The 27294-nt window shown below is 39.2% G+C and overlaps 1 protein-coding gene across 1 annotated transcript in view; it reads right to left on the bottom strand.

Annotated features, from left to right (window-relative positions):
* The window catches only part of LOC149449184 (LHFPL tetraspan subfamily member 7 protein-like), a 280876-nt gene that overhangs the window by 181143 nt on the left and 72439 nt on the right, over positions 1-27294 (bottom strand). The window lies entirely within an intron of this gene.

The following is a 27294-nucleotide window of genomic DNA, read 5'->3' as shown; positions in this document are numbered from 1 at the left end:
GCTACCATTAAAATGTCCCCTGTGCACGGCGCAAGTTAACCTGATGTTCTGGGAAGATGTTTGGCTTTAATTATTATGCAGGTCGCAGTCTGACACTGGGGCACCGGGGTACTAAATTCAGTTAGCAATTATACAGATTTCCATTTGTATTGTCATTGATATTCAAATTTTTGGTAACCTTTAATAATGCTTTCACATTACTTGGGTAAAGAAAATGTATTTTAAAAGTAGAATTGTAATAGAACGTTGCCAGCAATGTGAAATTCTGAAAAGCCATAACATTAAATTAGCCAAGATTAATTAATTTCCTGGAACCTGCTTGATTTCCAGTAAAAAAAAGTGCATCATCGGGAAAATTCTTATTAGGTTTTATATCATTTAACTACTTAGAGATCGAGAAAGTTTTTTAAACCGACACCAGTGTGACACCAACTTTCTTGTTTGACAATGCAAGTCAAGACAGTAAAATCATCAACATTAAGTTGTACACTTGGTTTATGCACACATAGGCTATTAATGTGGTTGTAAAAGTAGAAGTTTTTTTTTTACCTTACTGCATTCTATGCAGTAAGAAATAAATCACTATACTTATCTGTTCTGCAGCCGCTCCAGTCTGGTCCCACGCCGGCTTCAGCATCTAGGAGTATGCAGGGGAGGCATCTGGCAACAGAAGCCCCATAGTAACTCTATGGGATTGTTCACACTTGACTAATTTCTAATGCTTACCAAACGCCCCAATAGTGTTTGACAGGCGTTAGATAGGCATTTGGGAAGCGTTTTTAATGCTCCTCAAATGCTCCCCAAACACGCCCCAAACGCCCTATGCGCATTTTTGAGGCGTTTGCCAAGCATTAAACCCGCACCACAAATGCCTAGAATGAGGTTTAATGGTATTAATGCTCTGCAAATGCCTCACAACTGCCTTCGCAAATGCCCTGCAAACACCTGCCAGGCGTTTGAGGAGCATCACCATAGACTTGTGTGGGAGGCTTTAACTCCTCCTGACTGGACATGAGGCGTCAATTTTGCCAAGACGCGATGCTAAGGCTTCAGTGTGAACAGCACTGTGTGCTGACATGTGTAGAAATTGTCATAGGCGTTTGAGGAACATTAAAAACATTTCCCAAAAACCTTTCTAACGCCTACTAACAAAGCTAGTGTGAACATAGCCTATGGGTAAGTCACTTCCCAGGTATTTCCCAGTTGTCAGCTGTCTCAAACACAGAGGGTGCTGCTGGAGACTGGATTGGAGCGGCTGAAGAACAGGTAAGTACAGCGATTTTTTCTTTACAGGGCTAGATAGATTAAGAGTTAGTTAAGATTTGCCTTTACTTCCAATTTAATAACTGAGGATTGCCCCTACAAATGAGCTGCCTGTGATGTGCGCTGCTTGATACAAAATAGGGAAAGCATGCTGTATATGGTGAATGTGCCTTAAAATGAGCCCCAGAGGACGTAGACATGGATGAGATGCCTATTATTATACAGGATTTATATAGCGCCAACAGTTTGCTCAGCGATTTACAATATAACGGGAGACAATACAGCAACAATACAGTTCAATACAAGAGGGATAGGAGGGCCCTGATCCTCGGAGCTTACAATCTAGGAGGGAGGGGCTAGTGGTACAAAAGGTAATAACTGTGGGGGATGAACTGATAGGAGGAATTGAATATTCCATTATTAGATAGGCTAGGCTTTCCTGAAGAGATAGGTTTTCAGAGATCACCTAAAAGCGGGCAAAGTAGGCGATAGTCAGATAGATTAGGGTAGTGAGTTCCAGAGGATGGGGCAGCTCTGGAGAAGTCCTGAAGATGAGCATGGGAGGAGGAGACAAGGAAGCTAGAGAGCAGGAGGTCGTGCGAGAAGCAGAGAGGTATGTTTGGGTGATATTTGGAGACCAGATTGGTGATGTCATTTAGGGCAGAGTTACAAATGGCTTTGTATGATATTGTTAATGCTTTGCCTATGTACAATGTTGTCACCCCAACCCTGGAAAAGTAGGAAACTGGCAGGATTTTTTTTGTCATTTGTTTATAAACACTTTAACCGCTTCATTACTGATGGTAACTGAGACCCCAGTGAACTGACCATATTTTACAGGTTTGGTATACATTAGTTTGTTTAAACTATTTCCAACCAAGATCTAAAATAGAATTCTTACTAGTGTCATTTGGACTAGATCTAACATAGAATTCTTACTAGTGTCATTTGGACAAGATCTAACATAGAATTCTTACTAGTGTCATTTGGACTAGATCTAACATAGAATTCTTACTAGTGTCATTTGGACTAGATCTAACATAGAATTCTTACTAGTGTCATTTGGACAAGATCTAACATAGAATTCTTACTAGTGTCATTTGGACAAGATCTAACATAGAATTCTTACTAGTGTCATTTGGACTAGATCTAACATAGAATTCTTACTAGTGTCATTTGGACAAGATCTAACATAGAATTCTTACTAGTGTCATTTGGACCGAATCCAACATAGAATTCTTACTAGTGTCATTTGGACAAGATCTAACATAGAATTCTTACTAGTGTCATTTGGACTAGATCTAATATAGAATTCTTACTAGTGTCATTTGGACCAGATCTAATATAGAATTCTTACTAGTGTCATTTGGACTAGATCTAACGTAGAATTCTTACTAGTGGCATTTGGACTAGATCTAAAATAGAATTCTTACTAGTGTCATTTGGACTAGATCTAACATAGAATTCTTACTAGTGTCATTTGGACCGGATCTAACATAGAATTCTTACTAGTGTCATTTGGACTAGATCTAACATAGAATTCTTACTAGTGTCATTTGGACTAGATCTAACATAGAATTCTTACTAGTGTCATTTGGACTAGATCTAATATAGAATTCTTACTAGTGTCATTTGGACCAGATCTAATATAGAATTCTTACTAGTGTCATTTGGACCAGATCTAATATAGAATTCTTACTAGTGTCATTTGGACTAGATCTAACGTAGAATTCTTACTAGTGGCATTTGGACTAGATCTAAAATAGAATTCTTACTAGTGTCATTTGGACTAGACCTAACATAGAATTCTTACTAGTGTCATTTGGACCGGATCTAACATAGAATTATTACTAGTGTCATTTGGACTAGATCTAACATAGAATTCTTACTAGTGTCATTTGGACTAGATCTAACATAGAATTCTTACTAGTGTCATTTGGACTAGATCTAACATAGAATTCTTACTAGTGTCATTTGGACCAGATCTAATATAGAATTCTTACTAGTGTCATTTGGACCAGATCTAATATAGAATTCTTACTAGTGTCATTTGGACTAGATCTAACGTAGAATTCTTACTAGTGGCATTTGGACTAGATCTAAAATAGAATTCTTACTAGTGTCATTTGGACTAGATCTAACATAGAATTCTTACTTGTGTCATTTGGACCGGATCTAACATAGAATTCTTACTAGTGTCATTTGGACTAGATCTAAAATAGAATTCCTACTAGTGGCATTTGGACTAGATCTAAAATAGAATTCTTACTAGTGGCATTTGGACTAGATCTAACATAGAATTCTTACTAGTGTCATTTGGACTAGATCTAAAATAGAATTCTTACTAGTGGCATTTGGACTAGATCTAACATAGAATATTTACTAGTGTCATTTGGACTAGATCTAACATAGAATTCTTACTAGTGTCATTTGGACTGGATCTAACATAGAATCATTTGGACTAGATCTAACATAGAATTCTTACTAGTGTCATTTGGACCGGATCTAACATAGAATTCTTACTAGTGTCATTTGGACTAGATCTAACATAGAATTCTTACTAGTGTCATTTGGACTAGATCTAACATAGAATTCTTACTAGTGTCATTTGGACTAGATCTAATATAGAATTCTTACTAGTGTCATTTGGACCAGATCTAATATAGAATTCTTACTAGTGTCATTTGGACCAGATCTAATATAGAATTCTTACTAGTGTCATTTGGACTAGATCTAACGTAGAATTCTTACTAGTGGCATTTGGACTAGATCTAAAATAGAATTCTTACTAGTGTCATTTGGACTAGATCTAACATAGAATTCTTACTAGTGTCATTTGGACCGGATCTAACATAGAATTCTTACTAGTGTCATTTGGACTAGATCTAACATAGAATTCTTACTAGTGTCATTTGGACTAGATCTAACATAGAATTCTTACTAGTGTCATTTGGACTAGATCTAACATAGAATTCTTACTAGTGTCATTTGGACTAGATCTAAAATAGAATTCTTACTAGTGGCATTTGGACTAGATCTAAAATAGAATTCTTACTAGTGGCATTTGGACTAGATCTAACATAGAATTCTTACTAGTGTCATTTGGACTAGATCTAAAATAGAATTCTTACTAGTGGCATTTGGACTAGATCTAACATAGAATATTTACTAGTGTCATTTGGACTAGATCTAACATAGAATTATTACTTGTGTCATTTGGACCGAATCCAACATAGAATTCTTACTAGTGTCATTTGGACTAGATCTAACATAGAATTCTTACTAGTGTCATTTAGACTAGATCTAAAATAGAATTCTTACTAGTGTCATTTGGACTAGATCTAACATAGAATTCTTACTAGTGTCATTTAGACTAGATCTAAAATAGAATTCTTACTAGTGGCATTTGGACTAGATCTATAATAGAATTTTTAATAGTGTCATTTGGACTAGATCTAAAATAGAATTCTTACTAGTGTCATTTGGACTAGATCTAACATAGAATTCTTACTAGTGTAATTTGGACTAGATCTAAAATAGAATTCTTACTAGTGGCATTTGGACTAGATCTAACAGAGAATATTTACTAGTGTCATTTGGACTAGATCTAACATAGAATTATTACTTGTGTCATTTGGACCGAATCCAACATAGAATTCTTACTAGTGTCATTTGGACTAGATCTAACATAGAATTCTTACTAGTGTCATTTAGACTAGATCTAATATAGAATTCTTACTAGTGGCATTTGGACTAGATCTATAATAGAATTTTTAATAGTGTCATTTGGACTAGATCTAAAATAGAATTCTTACTAGTGGCATTTGGACTAGATCTATAATAGAATTTTTAATAGTGTCATTTGGACTAGATCTAACATAGAATTCTTACTAGTGTAATTTGGACTAGATCTAAAATAGAATTCTTACTAGTGTAATTTGGACTAGATCTAAAATAGAATTCTTACTAGTGTCATTTGGACTAGATCTAAAATAGAATTCTTACTAGTGTAATTTGGACTAGATCTAAAATAGAATTCTTACTAGTGTCATTTGGACTAGATCTAACATAGAATTCTTACTAGTGTAATTTGGACTAGATCTAAAATAGAATTCTTACTAGTGTCATTTGGACTAGATCTAACATAGAATATTTACTAGTGTCATTTGGACTAGATCTAACATAGAATTCTTACTTGTGTCATTTGGACCGAATCCAACATAGAATTCTTACTAGTGTCATTTGGACTAGATCTAAAATAGAATTCTTACTAGTGGCATTTGGACTAGATCTATAATAGAATTTTTAATAATGTCATTTGGACTAGATCTAAAATAGAATTCTTACTAGTGGCATTTGGACTAGATCTATAATAGAATTTTTAATATTGTCATTTGGACTAAAATCTAACATAGAATTCTTACTAGTGTCATTTGGACTAGATCTAACATAGAATTCTTACTAGTGGCATTTGGACCGGATCTAACATAGAATTCTTACTAGTGTCATTTGGACTAGATCTAACATAGAATTCTTACTAGTGTCATTTGGACTAGATCTAACATAGAATTCTTACTAGTGTCATTTAGACTAGATCTAAAATAGAATTCTTACTAGTGGCATTTGGACTAGATCTATAATAGAATTTTTAATAGTGTCATTTGGACTAGATCTAAAATAGAATTCTTACTAGTGTCATTTGGACTAGATCTAACATAGAATTCTTACTAGTGTAATTTGGACTAGATCTAAAATAGAATTCTTACTAGTGGCATTTGGACTAGATCTAACATAGAATTATTACTTGTGTCATTTGGACCGAATCCAACATAGAATTCTTACTAGTGTCATTTGGACTAGATCTAACATAGAATTCTTACTAGTGTCATTTAGACTAGATCTAATATAGAATTCTTACTAGTGGCATTTGGACTAGATCTATAATAGAATTTTTAATAGTGTCATTTGGACTAGATCTAACATAGAATTCTTACTAGTGTCATTTGGACTAGATCTAAAATAGAATTCTTACTAGTGGCATTTGGACTAGATCTATAATAGAATTTTTAATAGTGTCATTTGGACTAGATCTAACATAGAATATTTACTAGTGTCATTTGGACTAGATCTAACATAGAATTCTTACTTGTGTCATTTGGACTGAATCCAACATAGAATTCTTACTAGTGTCATTTGGACTAGATCTAAAATAGAATTCTTACTAGTGGCATTTGGACTAGATCTAAAATAGAATTCTTACTAGTGTCATTTGGACTAGATCTAACATAGAATTCTTACTAGTGTCATCTGGACTAAAATCTAACATAGAATTCTTACTAGTGTCATTTGGACTAGATCTAACATAGAATTCTTACTAGTGGCATTTGGACCGGATCTAACATAGAATTCTTACTAGTGTCATTTGGACTAGATCTAACATAGAATTCTTACTAGTGTCATTTGGACTAGATCTAACATAGAATTCTTACTAGTGTCATTTGGACCGGATCTAACATAGAATTCTTACTAGTGTCATTTGGACCGGATCTAACACAGAATTCTTACTAGTGGCATTTGGACCGGATCTAACATAGAATTCTTACTAGTGTCATTTGGACTAGATCTAACATAGAATTCTTACTAGTGGCATTTGGACTAGATCTAACATAGAATTCTTACTAGTGTCATTTAGACTAGATCTAATATAGAATTCTTACTAGTGGCATTTGGACTAGATCTATAATAGAATTTTTAATAGTATCATTTGGACTAGATCTAAAATAGAATTCTTACTAGTGGCATTTGGACTAGATCTATAATAGAATTTTTAATAGTGTCATTTGGACTAGATCTAACATAGAATTCTTACTAGTGTAATTTGGACTAGATCTAAAATAGAATTCTTACTAGTGTCATTTGGACTAGATCTAAAATAGAATTCTTACTAGTGTCATTTGGACTAGATCTAACATAGAATTCTTACTAGTGTAATTTGGACTAGATCTAAAATAGAATTCTTACTAGTGGCATTTGGACTAGATCTATAATAGAATTTTTAATAGTGTCATTTGGACTAGATCTAACATAGAATTCTTACTTGTGTCATTTGGACTGAATCCAACATAGAATTCTTACTAGTGTCATTTGGACTAGATCTAAAATAGAATTCTTACTAGTGGCATTTGGACTAGATCTAAAATAGAATTCTTACTAGTGTCATTTGGACTAGATCTAACATAGAATTCTTACTAGTGTCATCTGGACTAAAATCTAACATAGAATTCTTACTAGTGTCATTTGGACTAGATCTAACATAGAATTCTTACTAGTGGCATTTGGACCGGATCTAACATAGAATTCTTACTAGTGTCATTTGGACTAGATCTAACATAGAATTCTTACTAGTGTCATTTGGACTAGATCTAACATAGAATTCTTACTAGTGTCATTTGGACCGGATCTAACATAGAATTCTTACTAGTGTCATTTGGACCGGATCTAACACAGAATTCTTACTAGTGGCATTTGGACCGGATCTAACATAGAATTCTTACTAGTGTCATTTGGACTAGATCTAACATAGAATTCTTACTAGTGGCATTTGGACTAGTTCTAACATAGAATTCTTACTAGTGTCATTTGGACTAGATCTAACATAGAATTCTTACTAGTGTCATTTGAACTAGATCTAACATAGAATTCTTAATTAACACAAAAAACAGCGCAACAATTAAATAAATAAAAATAATCACAAATAAATAAATGTCCGTGCAAAAATATATATATAATATTTCAAACATAAGTCCTTATTTTCCCAAAAGGATTTTCAAAACAATGTTCCAAAATGTGCTTCCACCTAATCACCACGTGAAAAATAATATTGACCGCACTCACCAGATGGAGGTGAGTAATAAGCCTCATAGGATATAAGGGATCCTATAGCCCCTCAGGAGGAACTCAAATCGCCTTCACCCTGCTTAGATACAGCAATCGACTCCACTCTACTTCTCCATGGAATCCTCAATAGTGTGCAAGGAAAGAAAGGCTACATAGTGTAATACTGCCACTCAATACCATATAAATCAATAGAATAAGGACACTCACATGTTTCAATAAAATAACAGGCCTTGTTTAATAGCCTCAAAGGCTTCAAAGGAACAAGTTTCCAAATTGTAAATATAGGGATCTCACGCTTTTAGGATCACTGTAGAGGATGACCAGCTTTCCACCTCAAAAATGGCTGCTTGAACCGCAAAAGTCGGCGTGCGTTCCAAATACCGGAAGTGATGTAGGCCAAGAAGACGGCAGACCGGAAGTGCATCAACGCATTTCGCCCCACCCACAGGGCGTTTTCATAGAATTCTTACTATTGTCATTTGGACTACATCTAAAATAATTTCTTACTAGTGGCATTTGGACTAGATCTAACATAGAATTCTTACTAGTGTCATTTGGACTGGATCTAACATAGAATTCTTACTAGTGTCATTTGGACTAGATCTAACATAGAATTCTTACTAGTGTCATTTGGACTAGATCTAAAATAGAATTCTTACTAGTGGCATTTGGACTAGATCTAACATGGAATATTTACTAGTGTCATTTGGACTAGATCTAACATAGAATATTTACTAGTGTCATTTGGACTAGATCTAACATAGAATATTTACTAGTGTCATTTGGACTAGATCTAACATAGAATATTTACTAGTGTCATTTGGACTAGATCTAACACAGAATTCTTACTAGTGTCATTTGGACTAGATCTAACATAGAATTCTTACTAGTGTCATTTGGACTAGATCTAACATAGAATTCTTACTAGTGTCATTTGGACCGGATCTAACATAGAATTCTTACTAGTGTCATTTGGACTAGATCTAAAATAGAATTCTTACTAGTGGCATTTGGACCAGATCTAACATAGAATTCTTACTAGTGTCATTTGGACCGGATCTAACATAGAATTCTTACTAGTGTAATTTGGACTAGATCTAAAATAGAATTCTTACCAGTGGCATTTGGACTAGATCTAACATAGAATTCTTACTAGTGTAATTTGGACTAGATCTAACATAGAATTCTTACTAGTGTCATTTGGACTAGATCTAAAATAGAATTCTTACTAGTGTAATTTGGATCGGATCTAACATAGAATTCTTACTAGTGTAATTTGGACTAGATCTAAAATAGAATTCTTACCAGTGGCATTTGGACTAGATCTAACATAGAATTCTTACTAGTGTAATTTGGACTAGATCTAAAATAGAATTCTTACTAGTGGCATTTGGACTAGATCTAACATAGAATTCTTACTAGTGTCCTTTGGACTAGATCTAAAATAGAATTCTTACTAGTGTAATTTGGACTAGATCTAAAATAGAATTCTTACTAGTGGCATTTGGACTAGATCTAACATAGAATGCTTACTAGTGGCATTTGGACCAGATCTAAAATAGAATTCTTACTAGTGTCATTTGGACTAGATCTAAAATAGAATTCTTACTAGTGTCATTTGGACTATCTCACAACAGTTAAGCTGGCCATAGGCAGCTCAAATTTCTAGTCCATTTCTGATGAATCAGCTGAAATTTATGACATTGGTAGTAGTGTCCCAGCCCAACTAAGGTTGATTTAAAAATCAATTGAGCCAGTGGAACATTATCAGCCAAACACTTACTGCATCCTCTCAGATCACTGTTTGAGTACTCAGGCAGTCATGGGTGCTGCAGTTGCCTGAATACAATAGCACTGGAAATTCCTCCATCCACGCTGCTCAGAATGGATGGAGGAATCTATCGCTTTGAAATCAAACCTTGTATGGCTAGCATAAGTCACACTAGATTTGCTGTTCATACAGGAACAATACACTGTAAAGTCTGCAATGGTATTGCTGAAGTAATTGTTTTGTAATTGTAAACTGCTGCACTAAAAGCACTGGGCACTGCAGAACAGCACTGCCTTTGCGATCTGCTGCAGGTGCCAATACACTGTTAATGGCAAAACGCAGATCACAAAGGCTCCATGTACATGGGACGTTTGGAAAACACTTCTGAATGATGGAAACTGACTGCTGGAAAACGTAGGTTAAAAATCGTCTGTTTAGCCGCGTTTGCACACCGCGTTTATGCGTGTTTATGCATGGTTGAGTTTAGAAGCGTTTTTTACAGATAAGCTCAGGACACATTCCAAAATGCACAAAATGCACTGAAAAACAATAAAAAATTAAGTATTTCAGACATTTTGAGAGAAATAGAGAGCGCAGAAGCAGTGAGAGCAGTATGTGTTGAGATTACCTGTCTTTTCTGATTGTATTCACTATGGATCCCATCATGAGCATAATGTGGCACATTCTATCAATTTTTCCTTCACGCAAAACCTGGAACTGACTGCGCTGTGTACTAGGTCCATTTGAATGCATGGAAAACACTTTGCATGCATTTCTGATGATGAAAAAAGGCTCTGGACAGCATCTGGACATGGAACAGTTAAAAAACACTTCTAAACACAAACGGTTATCAATGCGGTTAGCTGCATTTACATGCGTTTGCAAGCGTTTGGCGTTTGAAACGCTGATAAAATCTACTCCTGAACGTAAGTTTGGTGCGATCAAAAAAATGACTGAAAACTCAACTGCCTGTAAACGACTATAAATGGCATAGTGTACATGGACACACAGGAAAACATTAGGGTGAGTTCAGGGGCTGCTGAAAAAAACGCAGAAAAGCTCCTGAGTTTATCAGCTGCAGTGTACATGAACCCAAACGCAGTGTGTTTGCAGAGAGCAGATCGCATGAAAATATATGAAGCAATACAAAATGAAATAATCAAATCAATGACAATCAAATACACACATCACAGTTCACAGTTGCTGGTGAGCAGCCTCTAGGACCGTAAACCACCCCCTACATTATAACACATCACACCATAAGATCCAGCGCTCCTACATCACAAAAATCAAACACACAGAAACAACAAAAAAAACTCCACAAATTTCAGGAAGTTCCTGTTACATGGTGACAACAGCCTCCCAAATATGCTCCTACGTTGTCACCCTGTCACAAGCAGACTAAAAGCCATCATGCCTGTGTAACAGGTGCTGCCGTGCCTCCTTCCCCACCAGAATGAGCAGTGACAGGAGCAGGCTCAAGGAGGGACTGTGCAGCTTCCCTTTTTCCCCCCCACTCAGGTCACCGCTGCTGTGGAGGAACTTGCCCTTCCTCCTGTTGGTGGGAGAGAAAGGAGAGGAGAGAAGACTGGAGAGATTCAGGCTCTCCCCCCCCCCCTCCTTGTGTCGCCATCTGAGGGAGTCAGAGCTTCCCCGTCCCTCTCCATTGGCCACAGCAAGTAACCAATAGGGAAGAGGAGGACAGGGGGATCATGGGAGATGTAGTTCCCTCCGTCCCCCCGGACTCACTGGAGAACCTGAGCCAGGTGCCGCTCCAGTCTCTGGGGTGGATCCCAACTTTAAAGTCGGGATCTTTTCCCAGCCTGGGCCTGCTGAGTGACGTCAGCTGACAGCAGGCTTTGGACCGCTGTCAGCTGAAAACAGGTCACAGGAGTGCAGAATGAACTGCACTCCTGTGATCCACAGGAGAAATACAGCAAAAAGAGCTTTGACTGTACTTTTACTTTAAAAAAAGCCCACTTGTTCCATACATAGATCTTTCCTAAACTAAAAGATATTGGCTTAAAGTTTACCAATAAAAAATGAGTGGGGGGCCTTGTCACTAAAAAAGCACCATCCCCAAAAAAAGATTAAGTACAAAGTAGTAAACTCCGTAAATAACCTCACCTCCCCTTTGAAAGAGGGGGAAGAGAGCACGGAAGAACGGGAATTTGAAAGGTGCAAGCAAACACAAAAAAACAAAAGATATATATATAAAATGTCTTTTTTATTTTATACAAATTTTAAAAGTGGTTTCTACTTGTAACTTCTTGATCAGAACATATTGTACAGGCTACAAACTAGACAACAAATGTATCTGCTTGATTGAAAAAGATGAAGTGCATATAGATCGACGCATTTCGCCCTCTTCAGGATTCACTTCGTTCTTGCAACATATATAATTGTGTAGCTATTGAACAACAATATAATATTCAAACAAATTCGGCGTAAATGTTAGATTAATGTTAATCACAGCACACACATCAAACCCAATAATATGAACAATTTATTATTTAGGTTTTCTAAATAACAAGAATGAATACAGAAATCTTTGCGTAATGCTCTCAGTGAACCGAACCTAATATAATTATATAAATGTTGACAATGACTGATCTCTCTGTGCTATTTTACAGGTGGCAGAAGGTTGCTAGCTCTGATTTACGATGCCATTTTTTAAAACATCCAAAGGGTGAGAGGTCAGAGAAATTCATTAATAATATCTGTCTCCTGATATCCTCACTAGTTATAAGAAAGTGCAGGAGGCTGCAATCTAAGAGATGCCTAGTTATAGTGATTTAGCCTTTGGTATCAGGCAAATGCAATGATAGTACTGTACTGGAATAACCATTTACCTTGATCAGACTTCAAAGTCATAAACCATTATAAACTCTTTTCAATTTAAGGTCTCATGCACACAGGGCATTTGCCCACCTCTCCTAAACACCTTTCCTTCTGCTAGCAGTGTTTTGGCAGAAAAAACGCTTGATACATGTAAACGCATCCTGGGCAAGTCAAGTGCTTTAGCATTAATTCAGAAAATTGCTCAGAATAAAAGTTTATTCAGGCAATTGAAATAATTTAATGCTCAAGCGCTTGACGCACTTAGTGTCAATGCAGGTTTAGACACGGTTACATGCAGCAAGATCTTTTTCTTATTATGCCAAAATGCTGCTGCGCCTTAATACGCTGGCACTGTTTTGTTTTTGTTTTTCTTCCACTAAACACCTATGTATGAATGGACACATAGGCTAACATGGCAGGGCATTTAGAGGCAGAAAAAAATGGCAGATGCCCTAAAAGCAGCAGTTTTAACATTTAGTGTTCAATGTTATTTTATACATTTAGTTTGTGTATAATCAACTTTTATAAAAATGTAAGCTGATGTAAGTATTTATATAAAACCTTTCATTTAGAAATTAAAATTTAAAAAATAGAAATGTGCCTTCCTCTGGATCAACTGTGGGTATAGGATTATATATTTTTGTTTTCTATGGTTGAACTGGATGGACTTGTCTTTTTTCAGTCAGACTAACTATGTAATAAAGGGTGTATCAATACCACTAAATTAAAAAAAAATGAGTTATTGATGTGTTAATGAAAGGGCACAGTCAGTGGTATATCTAGGTTGTGGCAGGCAGGGCCTATACCCTGGGTGCAATGCCACAAAGGGACAGTGGTACTAATTGTCAATTGTATTGGACACAGATGTTTTGTAAACTAGATATCATTCCATGTTCAATTCTGGGAGGAGTCCTCCTTGGGAGGACTTCTGCAAATATCAAAAGAAAGTATCTTAATGGGTGGGTGCCATTCTGGAGAAATGCGAGTTCCTAGACAACCTGCACTTCTGCTCATGCAAATTGTATTGCTTGCATGTGCACTGTGGTACCCCAGAGTTGTTTGTGTTCAACCATTCATTGTATTTTGTCTATTAAACTTCCTTATGCATCTTATGCTATGGGGTTTGCATTCCTCTCTCTCCTTTCTTGTTTTACAGGTTTGCAGCATCAGTCCACGCAGCTCAGCAGTAACACCCTCTTAGTTATAGCAGTTTTTGCAGTTTTTTAATCTGGGCTACCAGCTTTTATATAATATTAGCCCCTTGCCCTCCAGAGGATTTACCCCCCTTCCTGACCAGGCCATTTTTTGAGATACGATGTTGCGTTGCATTAACTGACAATTGCGCAGTCATGCAACACTGCACCCAAATAAAATGTACGTCCTTTTTTTCCAACAAATTGAGCTTTCTTTTGGTGGTATTTGACTGTCTGTGTGTTTTTTATCTTTTGCGCTATAAACAAAAAGACCGACAATTTTGAAAATAAAACTTAAGTTTTGACTTTTTGCTATTAAACATGTACAATAAAAAAATTGAAAAAAATCAAATTTCGTCATATATGTTTTCTGCTACATGTCTTTGCTAAAAAAAATCCAAATATGTGTCAATTAATTGTTTTACGTGAAAGTTATCGCGTTTACAAATGGCAGTATATATACTAGAATTGTTTTTTTAATTTGTTTTTTACTATTAATGGTGGCGATCAGCGAGTTATAGCGGGACTGCGGCGGGTGTTCTGACACTGGGGAGAACTGACTTGGTGTCACTGACATCCCCAGTGACACCAATACAGTGATCAGTGCTAATAAAAAGCACACTGGGCAGGAAGGGGTTAACATGTGGGGCAATCAAAGGGTTAACTGTGTGCTGTTTTACTATGGGGGCTGTGTGTGTGTTTTACTGTAAGCACACTGCTTTATATGGCTCTGCTATGCAGAGCCATACAAAGCAGAGTGCAGGGGCTGACAGGGGAGAGATCTGTGTTGTTTACATACAGGTCTCTCTCCCATTGGAAATCCTCAGAGATCACCGGGTGCCACGAGGAAATCACCTTCCAGGACCCAGTGACTGACAGACTAGGCCACGAATGGCGGCGCAGGTAGGGTGCGCCCCCTACCTGGAACTGCAAAATCATGTATATATACGTGATTTTGCGCACCCGTGTCGCCCTGTAGCAGTATTTCTGCTATAGGGCGCTGCTGAAACGGTTAATGTATCCATACTGCTTTTTCACTGTTTGTATGTTTTTATCATCTATTTGATGTACAGTGGGGATCGAAAGTTTGGGCACCCCAGCTAAAAATTTGTATTACTGTGCATAAAGAAGCCAAGGAAAGATGGAAAAATCTCCAAAAGGCATCAAATTACAGATTAGACATTCTTATAATATGTCAGCAAAAGTTAGATTTTATTTCCATCATTTACACTTTCAAAATAACAGAAAACAAAAAAATGGCGTCTGCAAATGTTTGGGCACCCTGCAGAATTTATAGCATGCACTGCCCCCTTTGCAAAGCTGAGACCTGCCAGTGTCATGGATTGTTCTCAATCATCGTCTGGGAAGACCAGGTGATGTCAATCTCAAAGGTTTTAAATGCCCAGACTCATCTGACCTTGCCCCAACAATCAGCACCATGGGTTCTTCTAAGCAGTTGTCTAGAAAACTGAAACTGAAAATAGTTGACGCTCACAAAGCTGGAGAAGGCTATAAGAAGATAGCAAAGCGTTTTCAGATGTCAATATCCTCTGTTCGGAATGTAATTAAGAAATGGCAGTCATCAGGAACAGTGGAAGTTAAAGCAAGATCTGGAAGACCAAGAAAAATATCAGACAGAACAGCTCGCAGGATTGTGAGAAAAACAATTCAAAACCCACGTTTGACTGCACGATCCCTCCAGAAAGATCTGGCAGACACTGGAGTTGTGGTACACTATTCCACTATAAAGAGATACTTGTACAAATATGGTCTTCATGGAAGAGTCATCAGAAGAAAACCTCTTCTACGTCCTCACCACAAAAATCATCGTTTGAACTTTGCAAATTAACATATAGACAAGCCTGATGCATTTTGGAAACAAGTTCTGTGGACCGATGAGGTTAAAATTTAACTTTTTGGCCGGAATGAGCAAAGGTACGTTTGGAGAAGAAGGGGCACAGAATTTAATGAAAAGAACCTCTGTCCAACTGTTAAGCATGGGGTTGGATCAATCATGCTTTGGGGTTGTGTTGCAGCCAGTGGCACAGGGAACATCTCACGAGTAGAAGGAAAAATGGATTCAATAAAATTTCAGCAAATTTTGGATGGTAACTTGATGCCATCTGTGAAAAAGCTGAAGTTAAAGAGAGGATGGCTTCTACAAATGGATAATGATCCTAAACACACCTCGAAATCCACGGGGGATTACATCAAGAGGCGTAAACTGAAGGTTTTGCCATGGCCTTCACAATCTCCTGACCTCAACATAATTGAAAATCTATGGATAGACCTTAAAAGAGCAGTGCGTGACAGACAGCCCAGAAATCTCAAAGAACTGGAAGACTTTTGTAAGGAAGAATGGGCAAAGATACCTCAAACAAGAATTGAAAGACTCTTGGCTGGCTACAAATAGCGTTTACAAGCTGTGATACTTGCCAAAGGGGGCAGTACAAGATATAACCTCTGCAGGGTGCCCAAACTTTTGCAGACGCCATTTTTTTGTTTTCTGTTATTTTGAAAGTGTAAATGATGGAAATAAAATCTAACTTTTGTTGAGATATTATAAGAATGTCTAATCTGTAATTTGATGCCTTTTGGAGATTTTTCCATCTTTCCTTGGCTTCTTTATGCACATTAATACAAATTTGTAGCTGGGGTGCCCAAACTATTGATCCCCACTGTATATTGTACTCTTGGATTGATTTATTTATTCTCAGACTCATTTTTAGCATTTCATTGGTTTTCTTCATCAACTCACAGAATACTAATCAGGCTCTAACAATCGCTCAGCTAGTGGACAGCCTTATTGGGCTTATCACAGCTATTTGAGCTACAATTGACATTTTCCTGGGGATGAGCGCAGTTTGTTACGCAGGTTTTCCTATGTCCCTATCCACTATGGCTTACCTCTGTACTCATTTGCATACCTGGGCACTTGCTGTATCTCCGCTATTCATGTCAACATTTCCAGGCTGCATGCCTGTAAACAAAACACGTGACTGCCTGTCTGTCACTACCTGGAGAGGAGGAGGAGAGGGGTGCTGGGTGCATTATGAGTTGTGGCCAAGAAGTTCCGCAGAACATCTGTATTGTGTTGTGTGGAGTGCTGGCAGTTCCGGGTCCACATGTCTGGGAAGGAAGGAGAGAATTGAGAGTGGACTGTAAGGAGAGCTGTGTCATCCTGTGTACTTCCGAGGAGAGGTTAGAGCCCCAGGGAACCTTCATCAATAATCCTGGCCTAAAGAGTGCCTTGTAAGGGGTCCTAGTGTGGGGGGAAGGGCCTTCACTTCCCACCGCCCTGATTGTGACATGAACTGCCTGACCTTCACCATCAACTGCCCTACTGCATGTTTGTGAGAGGACACCACCTAGAGCAGTGGTCTCCAAACTGCGGCCCAGGGGCCGGATGTAGCACTTTGCTTACTTTTATCTGGCTACTATATGTTCCACCGATACCAACAATGAGGCATAATTCCCCCACTGACATTAACTAAGGGTCACAATTCCTCCAAATGACACCTACGATGGGGCACAATTCCTCCTAATGACATTGATGGGGCACATATCCTCCCAATGACACCAACGACGAGGCACAATTCCGCTCCATAGCACCAACGACGGGACACAGTTCCTCCCACTGACGCAAAAAATGGGACACAATTCTTCCCACTGACACCAAAAATGGGGCTTTATCTATTCTCACTGACATCGTTTTCTACTCCCAAAGGCAACAGTTCGGCCCCCCGAAGTCTGAAGACAGTAACCGGCCCTTTGTTAAGAAAGTTTGGAAACCCCTGACCTAGAGCCTACTGCCTCTTTTTTGCTATCAACTACCCCCTGTACTGCCTGTTCTCACCATCAAATGCCCACCCTCTGTACTTTTTGTCCTCACCGTAAACTGCCCCCATAGTACTGTATGTCCCCAGCATAAACTGCCCTCTCTGTACTGCCTCTCTTTACTTTAAACTGCCTCCTCTGTACTTCCTGTCCTTACCATAAATCGCCTCATCTGTACTGTCTGTCCTTACCATAAACTGCCTCCTCTGTACTGTCTGCCCTTACCATAAACTGCCTCCTCTGTACTGCCTGTCCTTACCATAAACCACCCTCCTCTGTACTGCCTGCCCTTACCATAAACTGCCTCCTCTGTACTGCCTGTCCTTACCATAACTGCCCTCTCTGTACTGCCTGCCCTTACCATAAACTGCCTCCTCTGTACCTCCTGTCCTTATCATAAACTGCCATCTCTGCACTGCCTGTCCTTACCATAAACTGCCTCCTCTGTACTGCCTGTCCTTACCATAAACTGCCTCCTCTGTACTGCCTGTCCTTACCATAAACTGCCTCCTCTGTACTGCCTGTCCTTACCATAAACTGCCTCCTCTGCACTGCCTGTCCTTACCATAAACTGCCTCCTCTGTACTGCCTGTCCTTACCATAAACTGCCTCCTCTGTACTGCCTGCCCTTACCATAAACTGCCTCCTATGTACTGCCTGTCCTTATCATAAACTGCCTCCTCTGTACTGCCTGTCCTTACCATAAACTGCCTTCCCTGTACTGCCTGCCCTTACCATAAACTGCCTCCTCTGTACTGCCTGTCCTTACCATAAACTGCCTCCTCTGTACTGCCTGTCCTTACCATACACTGCCTTCTCTGTACTGCCTGTCCTTACCATAAACTGCCAGCTCTGTACTGCCTGTCCTTACCATAAACTGCCTCCTGTATACTTCCTGTCCATGCTATAGGCTGCCCCCTCTGAACTGCCTGTCCTCACCATAAACTGCCTGTTCTGTACTGCCTGTCCTTACCATAAACTGCCTCCTGTATACTGCCTGTCTTTACCATAAACTGCCTGTTCTGTACTGCTTGTCCTTACCATAAACTGCCTCCTGTATACTACCTGTCCTTACCATAAACTGCCTCCTCTGTACTGCCTGTCATTGCCATAAACTGCCTCCTCTGTACTGCCTGTCCTTACCATAAACTGCCTCCTATGTACTACCTGTCCTTACCATAAACTGCCCTCTCTGTAATGCCTGTCCTTACCATAAACTGCCTCCTATGTACTGCCTGTCCTTATCATAAACTGCCTCCTCTGTACTGCCTGTCCTTACCATAAACTGCATTCTCTGTACTGCCTGCCCTTATCATAAACTGCCTCCTCTGTACTGCCTGTCCTTACCATAAACTGCCTTCTCTACTGCATGTTCTTACCTTAAACTGCCTCCTCTGTACTCCCTGCCCTTACCATAAACTGCCTCCTCTACCTCCTGTCCTTACCATAAACTGCCCTCTCTGTACTGCCTGTCCTTACCATAAACTGCCTCCTCTGTACTGCCTGTCCTTACCATAAACTGCCTCCTCTGTACTTCCTGTCCTTACCATAAACTGCCTCCTCTGTACTACCTGTCTCCAACATCAATTATCCCCCTGCCCCTTTTTTGGTAATTTTCACCAACATGGCAACATTTTTCTGCGCACTAACACAGCAACATTTTTCATCCCATGTATGCCAACACAGAGGTATTTTATTTTTTCTTTCCAGTGACATCATTGATGCAGTGCCAGTTTTCTGCTCACTCTGATGTCAGGGCATTTCTTTCTATGCATTATTAGACTGATATTAAAAGTATTTGTGAACCCTCACCTTGTGAAACAATCCATTAAGTTTAGAATAAAAATGAAAGACAAAAAAACATTTTTGCGCTTTTTTTTTAAATGATGACATGACCTGACCTCTTTTTTTTTTAAAGTGATGACATAACCTCTGTTAGCTACATAAGAGGCATGGGTGGAGACTGCGAGGGGGAGTATAGAATGTCAGTAGAGGCAAAGAAGCAGCAGTACACTGTTCTTTCCAGTTAAGAACAGCCAGAAAACAGACTACATTAGGATGGATGTGTTCTCATGCTTAGTGTAGTCAGCCTTAAGCAGTTAAGCAGGGGGGCTGGCAGGATCAGCACCACATAAATGTCGAGTGATCAGGAAGTGGAATTTTTTTGCTGAATTTGCTATATGTAGGCTGTGACCATTGTTTGAATAACTGTCGCCGTTGTGGGAGTGCAGTAAAGACTGTGAGCTACGCTATTGTGTTCTGACAGCAGGGAACCTTCCCCGCCATCAGAACATACTGATCAGTGTTGCTGGTGATACTGGACCTTCATGAAGAACCCAAAAGGCAGGTTATACAGAAGCCAATTGGTAGAACCTACTGAACAGACTGAATTTTGATTCATGTATGACCGACTTAAGAGAAATTGTTTTGGGAAGAGGAAGGATTCAAGCCAAGGAAAAAAATCTAATAGAAATCTGAAAAAAATATCCAAGAAACACTGCCATGTTTTGCTAAAGTTAGAAAGTAAGCTTTTTACACTGTAAGGAATCCTTTCTTAACCTTTAGAATATAGGAGAACCCTATGTTCACTGTACATTAGTGTGATGGTCACTGGGAAGAATGATTCTTACAGTGGTGGTAAGTGGGAAGAATCCTCATCCTACAAATAGCCAAAAAGATTTCAGTGGGAACTTACAGTATCTGAGAGGCAGAAATTGCTCATTGCTCAAGGTACCCCTAGCAATATCTGGAGGAACCCCAAGGTTCCAGGGAACACTGGTTGTGATAGGCTACCTTAAAATATTTAATCCAAAGTCTCTGGTGGCCAGACTGCGCAGTACTTTCTTAATGTCTTTGGATTTTACAAAGAGCTTTATTGAGTAGTAAGCAAAGATAAACAGACATTCGGAGCAAAAATTCAATGACCAACATTTAGAAATTGTATTAAATGAAGGGAAGCTGGTTCAAGGCATGCAGCGATACAGGCAAAAGCTGAAAAGTTTACATAGATGCCCTGAGGGAAAGGATGGGGGAAGGGGTTGGAAGGGAACAGGTAACAAACCTTTGTGGGTCAATGAAAATGTAAACTCTAAAGGGAAGTTTTGCTACATCAACATTATAGAAAGCGGGAGAGGCACGAGAAGAGGCCTCACCAAAAAAATAGTACATGTTCATGACCTAAAGTTTCTAAAGAAATCTAGATTGCATAAATAGTATTGCGAATGTAGCGCATAAAACAGCAGGCACAATCCGTAAAATATGTTTAAGGACAGATTAAACAGGAAAGTAGAAAAAGACAAATAGTAGAGAGACACGGACAACACACACACACAAACAAAAAAAAAAAAAAAGGGGAGAGAGGGGCTCCGAGGGGATCACAGCAAAATCCATCCTCATATCGAGAGAAGGGACTGGTCGAATCTCGAGGGTTGAGCTATATCCAGCCAGGGACGCCATATCTGCAGAAATTTTGTATGGGTATCCAACAATATGGCCGTCAGTTTTTCATTAACCATTATGAAGTTCATCCAGTTTTTGACAGCCTCAAAACTAAGGACAGGCGTCTTCCAAGCCCTTACAATTGTCAATTTAGTTGCCATAAATAAGTGTGATGGCAGCTGCCGTTCAGAGCGGAGAAGGCCCTCCAGTGGTTTAAATAGAAGCGCTTCATACGGGTTACGCTTAATGTCTGTGTGAAGAATAGTGCGGAGGAGGGCATACACCCTAATCCATAACCTGCTTACTTTAGGGCAAGTCCACCAGATGTGAGCCATGGTGCCCAATTGTTGGCATCCCCGAAAACAGACCGGGGAATAGGTAGGGATAAAACTAGCTAGACGAGCAGGCGTATAGTACCATCGGTATAGAATTTTGTAGGCATTCTCAAGGATAATGACATTCCTAGAACATTTAGATAATGTTTGGGTCATGTTCTGCCAGTCCTGTTGATCCAAGGTCCCCCCTAATTCAGACTGCCAACGCTGATGATAGGAACGAACCGGAGGGGTTCTATAAGATATAATGGAAGAATAAATCAAGGAGATCAGACCTGGAGCATGAGGTCTATGTCTGCACTGGCTTTCAAAAGGGGAAAGACGATAAGGTCCTGGATGCGTACGTATTAGAGTATTAATAAAGTGACGAAGTTGAAGATAACCAAAATGTTCTCAGAGAGGGATGTTATAAGAAGAATGCAGACTGTCAAAGGTAATTATTCTAGTGGGGGATAGGAGTGAGTGGAGATCATAAAAACCATGCGCCTGCCACCAGGCAAACTGTCTAGGATTATCCTTACCCGGAGAGAATAATGGGTTATACAATAGACGTATCAGAGGCAGGTGGGGAGAGATAAGGCCAGCGGAATATTTGATAGAGTCCCAGAGACGAAGCGAAAGCGTCAGCGTTGGGCTGAGGGTAGATGGACGTTGGGAAATAGGGAGCCATGGCAAGGAGGAGAGCGGTATCGGGTGAGAGTCCATCATATCTACAACAGCCCACAGGGGGAAATGGTGAGATGCATGAACTTGAGCTAAAGGGGCAGCCGCCAAACAGTAAGACTGGAGATTTGGAACAGATAACCCGCCCGCACTCCGCCGTGTGAATAAGATATGTTTGCTAATTCTGGGTCGAGAGGAGCTCCAAATAAAGGACAAAAGTTTTTGCTGATGTATACGCAATATATGCGAAGGTACTGAAACTGGCAAAACACGAAATAGGTAAAGTAGTTTAGGGAGATAGGTCATACGGATTGCATTAATTCTGCCGAACCATGAAAGCGGGAAATGAGACCAAGAGGACAATAGCTCGGTCAACTCATGGAAGACAGTGGGAAAGTTAGCCTGATACAGTCCATCATATGTCGGGGTAAGTTTAATTCCTAAATATGGTAAGGCCGAAAGCCATTGAAAAGGGAACGTTTGCTTCAAAGTATACTTTCTTAATATCTTTGGATAAATCTTCTTTTAGTTGTTTCTTTCTGTGCAGCCTTTCGTCCAGGAGAATGCACAAGGGCATATTAGGGGTGTGAATAATTTCTTTATCAATGATCTGCACCATTGCACACATAATTACAATAGACATGCATATTAAGATATATGCTGTCCTGTGCTTTCATGTGATTCTTATGCCTTTGCTTCATACTCCCTGGCCTGAATTATAACAGCCTTGGGAACATTCAATAGGAGAATGGCAGCAGATGGTGCTGAGTCGTTGATCTGGAACATGTATGAAGCCAGCAAAGTCAGAGGGAAGTCAACTCCTGATCTGCATACTCGCTCAGGGTCAGGAAGTACTGAAGGTAAAGAGCAGTGTGTTGGCAGTCTACTTGTGTTTTCAGGCCAGCAATGGCAGCCTACATATTTCTATTATGACAGTTTTCCTTTAAGTTATAAATAGTTTAAGGGGCAATATTAATTAAAAGCTGGCTTCAGTAAAAGACATTTTAACAGTATTCATGAATGAAGGTATTAAATGTTTCAGCAGATTATCAGAACAGAAGCTATATCGCACAACTGATTTCATGTCTCCAGTAATCCCTTCAAAGAAAACCACCGACATTTTGGTGCCTTCGATGGGCACAATAGGCAGATAACGTATAATAGGCTTTGGAGACTAGTTACATAACAGTCAAATACTATATCAAGGCACTTTTCTATTGGTAGATGTGAAAGGTTTTAATAAATCTTCCCCCCACCCCATTAAATTTTCATTTTACTTTTAATGGTCCTTTAAGCTATTTTGACTTGTTGAAACCCGAGCTCCCCTTTACAGTCTTTATTTCTTCAGCATGAAAGGCTCTTACCATTGTTGTATTAGTATGGAAGAGATATTCCTCCAGACCTCCATTTCATTGAATCATATTGTTCTTCTTCGAGCTCATTATCATTCTGGGTGTTTTGTTCAGCCACTTGTCTGACAGCTGTGTGATTTAGTCTGTGTCTAGTCCTACGCCTGTTATTTCCTCCCTGAGCTCCTCATCTACATTAAAATTCAACAATCCTCAACTTTCTTACAAGAAAAAAAAAAAACGTTACGGAGCTGGAGCAGTCCATCGATAATCCAGACGTTGAGTGGAGGCCTCGCCATCAACGTGGAACCACTGGGAGTTCTTAGCTCTTTTAAAAACAAATTATTGGCAAATCCCTAGTGATATAAACAGCACGGTACACTGTATTTGCAGCACAGATTTAGACAAGATGCTCTCCGTGGATTTCAGGTTTTGCAGCTGCTTAAACCTGAAGCCTTTACAGAAAGCTCAGGCTGCTGTGCAGTTTGAACCTGAAGAGGGATCTACATCAAAATTCTACATTTCAATTCCTGAGCAAAAACTTTTCTTTTAATGCCAAATTTAGCAGGTGTCACATTCCGTACAAGATTCGCACACCTGGCATTCATATCCGCAACTCACAAGACATCAGCCTGGCACATTGCGCTGGCACATTGGAAGACTACAAGCTGTCTTGTGTCTGGAATTAATAAGCAATTAGCAATATACCTGTTGGTATAAGCAAAAAGAGCATGTTTAAATATACAGTCATGGCCGAAATTGTTGGCACCCTTGATATTTTTCCTGAAAATCAAGTATTTCACACAAAAAAGGTATTGCATTAACACATGATTTGCTATACACATGTTTATTCCCTTTGTATGTATTGGAACAAATATAAAACAGAGGCAGAAAAGCAAATATGACATAATGTCACACAAAACCCCAAAAATGGGCTGGACAAAAGTATTGGCACCCTTAACTTAATATTTGGTTGCACACCCTTTGGAAAACATAACTGAAATCAGTCGCTTCCTATAACCATCAATAAGCTTCTGACACCTCTCACCCGGAATTTTGGACCACTCTTCCTTTGCAAACAGCTCCAGGTCTCTCTTATTGGAAGGACACCTTTTCCCAACAGCAATTTTAAGATCTCTCCACAGGTGTTCAATGGGATTTAGATCTGGGCTCATTGCTGGCCACTTCAGAACTCTCCAGCGCTTCTTTGCCATCCATTTCTGAGTGCTTTTTGACGTATGTTTGGGGTCATTGTCCTGCTGGAAGACCCAGGATCTTGGACGCAAACCCAGCTTTCTGACACTGGGCCCTACAGTGCGACCCAAAATCCTTTGGTAATCCTCAGATTTCATGATGCCTTGCACACAGTCAAGGCACCCAGTGCCAGAGGCAGCAAAACAACCCCAAAACATCATTGAACCTCCACCATATTTTACCGTAGGTACTGTGTTTTGTTCTTTGTAGGCCTCATTCCGTTTTCGGTAAACAGTAGAATGATGTGCTTTACCGAAAAGCTCTATCTTGGTCTCATCTGTCCACAAGACGTTTTCCCAGAAGGCTTTTGGCTTACTCAAGTACATTTTGGCAAACTGTAGTCTTGCTTTTTTATGTCTCTGTGTCAGCAGTGGGGTCCTCCTGGGTCTCCTGCCATAGCGTTTCATTTCATTTAAATGTCGACGGATAGTTCGCGCTGACACTGATGCTCCCTGAGCCTGCAGGACAGCTTGAATGTCTTTGGAACATGTTTGGGGCTGCTTATCCACCATCCGGACTATTCTGCGTTGCAATCTTTCATCAATTTTCCTCATCCGTCCACGACCAGGGAGATTAGCTACAGTGCCATGGGTTGCAAACTTCTTGATAATGTTGCGCACTGTGGACAAAGGCAAATCTAGTTCTCTGGAGATGGACTTGTAACCTTGAGATTGTTGATATTTTGCCACAATTTTGGTTCTCAGGTCCTCAGACAGTTCTCGTCTCCTCTTTCTGTTGTCCATGCTTAGTGTGGCACAGACAGACACACAATGCAAAGGTTAAGTGAACGTCTCTCCTTTTTATCTGCTTTCAGGTGTGATTTCTATATTGCCCACACCTGTTACTTGCCCCAGGTGAGTTTACAGGAGCATCACATGCTTGTAACATTCTTATTTATCCGCAGTTGTGAAAGGGTGCCAATACTTTTGTCCAGCCCATTTTTGGAGGTTTGTGTGACATTATGTCGAATTTGCTTTCTTTCCTCCCTTTTTTTGTTTTGTCCCAATACACACAAAGGGAATAAACATGTGTATAGCAAAACATGTGTTAATGCAATACGTTTCGTGAGAAATACATGATTTCCTGGAGAAATATCAAGGGTGCCAACAATTTCGGCCATGACTGTATATATATATGTGTGTGTGTGTGTGTGTGAGGTGTATATATATGTGTATATATATATATATATATATATATATATATATATATATATATATATATATATAGATCCTGATGACATCTATATGACTCAGCTGTTTTCCTAATGTATTAAGCTTAGCTTATATATTATTGCAGTGAATTTCAGCTTGAGTAGATGTGAGAATATTACTATCTGTAATTTACATTGTTAAGAAAAGCACCTATTTCATTTTTAAAGTGATATTAAAGCCAAGTTTTAAAAACCAAAATACCAAACATGTCATACTTACCTGCTCTGTGCAGTGGTTTTGCACAGAGCTGTCCTGGTCCTCCTCTTCTCAGGTCCCCCAAGGCGCTCCCTGCCCCTCCCTTCTGCTTAGTGACGCCACAGCAAGCAGCTTGCTATGGGGTCACCCAGGCAGGCTTGCTCACAAGCCACTGCCCTGAGTGTCCATTCAAACATAGAACCATGGCTCGGCCTTGCCCCTTCTCTCTCCTCATTGTCTCACTGGCTGTAATTAACAGCAGCATAAGTAAAAGGCTCCTGACACTGTCTCAGCCAATGAAGAGGGAGAGTTCCCAGAGAGCCAAGGAGCTTGTGCATATTGCTGTATCACGATGGGGCTCAGGTAAGTATTAGGGGGACTGCTACACACAGAACCTTGAGCCTTTAGAACCACTTTAAGTGTTATTTCACATGAATAGCTAAAACGCTGTGTTTAGATGCATACAAGGTATAGTTCTGAATGCATATAAATGCAGCATTATAGGAAACACTGCATAAACAAATGGTAATGCGCACCTCACTCTCCTCCCCCCAGACTGACAATTAGAGATGTGCACGTTGGAAAAATGTTTTCAAATTTGTTTGTTTAGTTAATCATTTTGTTTTGTCATATTCGTTCTGTTAAAATGATTAATTTTCAGAATTTGTTTCATATAATTGGATTTGTTTCATATATTCATCAAATCAAAATTGTTAATTGAAATTTTAAATTTGAGCTTTGGAAAATGGCTATATTCATTCTGTTTTATTAAGTGTTCTTGCATGGCAAGACCACTTACGGTTATCTCACATATATATTCTTATTATTATAGCCAAATTTACCACCCTAACTCCTCCCACAGTTTTTATACTACATAGACAGTAATATACCGAAATGTGAGGATTGTTCCCGATTGGTGTGCTATTACTTTGTGGAACATTTCACCAAATGGTTCACGAAATATCGGTGTTTTTGTGGTGAAATTGGTCCCAAAGGAATGAATGGCGGAATGTTCAAAACTAGAGTGTGAGCTGAAAAATCAGGACA

This window comes from Staurois parvus, unplaced genomic scaffold (assembly GCF_062004578.1).
Source record: "Staurois parvus isolate SC_StPar_1 unplaced genomic scaffold, SC_StPar_1.0 ptg000635l, whole genome shotgun sequence".
NCBI classification, from domain to species: domain Eukaryota; kingdom Metazoa; phylum Chordata; class Amphibia; order Anura; family Ranidae; genus Staurois; species Staurois parvus.
Note: the sequence above shows the minus strand (reverse complement) of the source record. Positions and strands in the feature narration are given on the sequence as shown.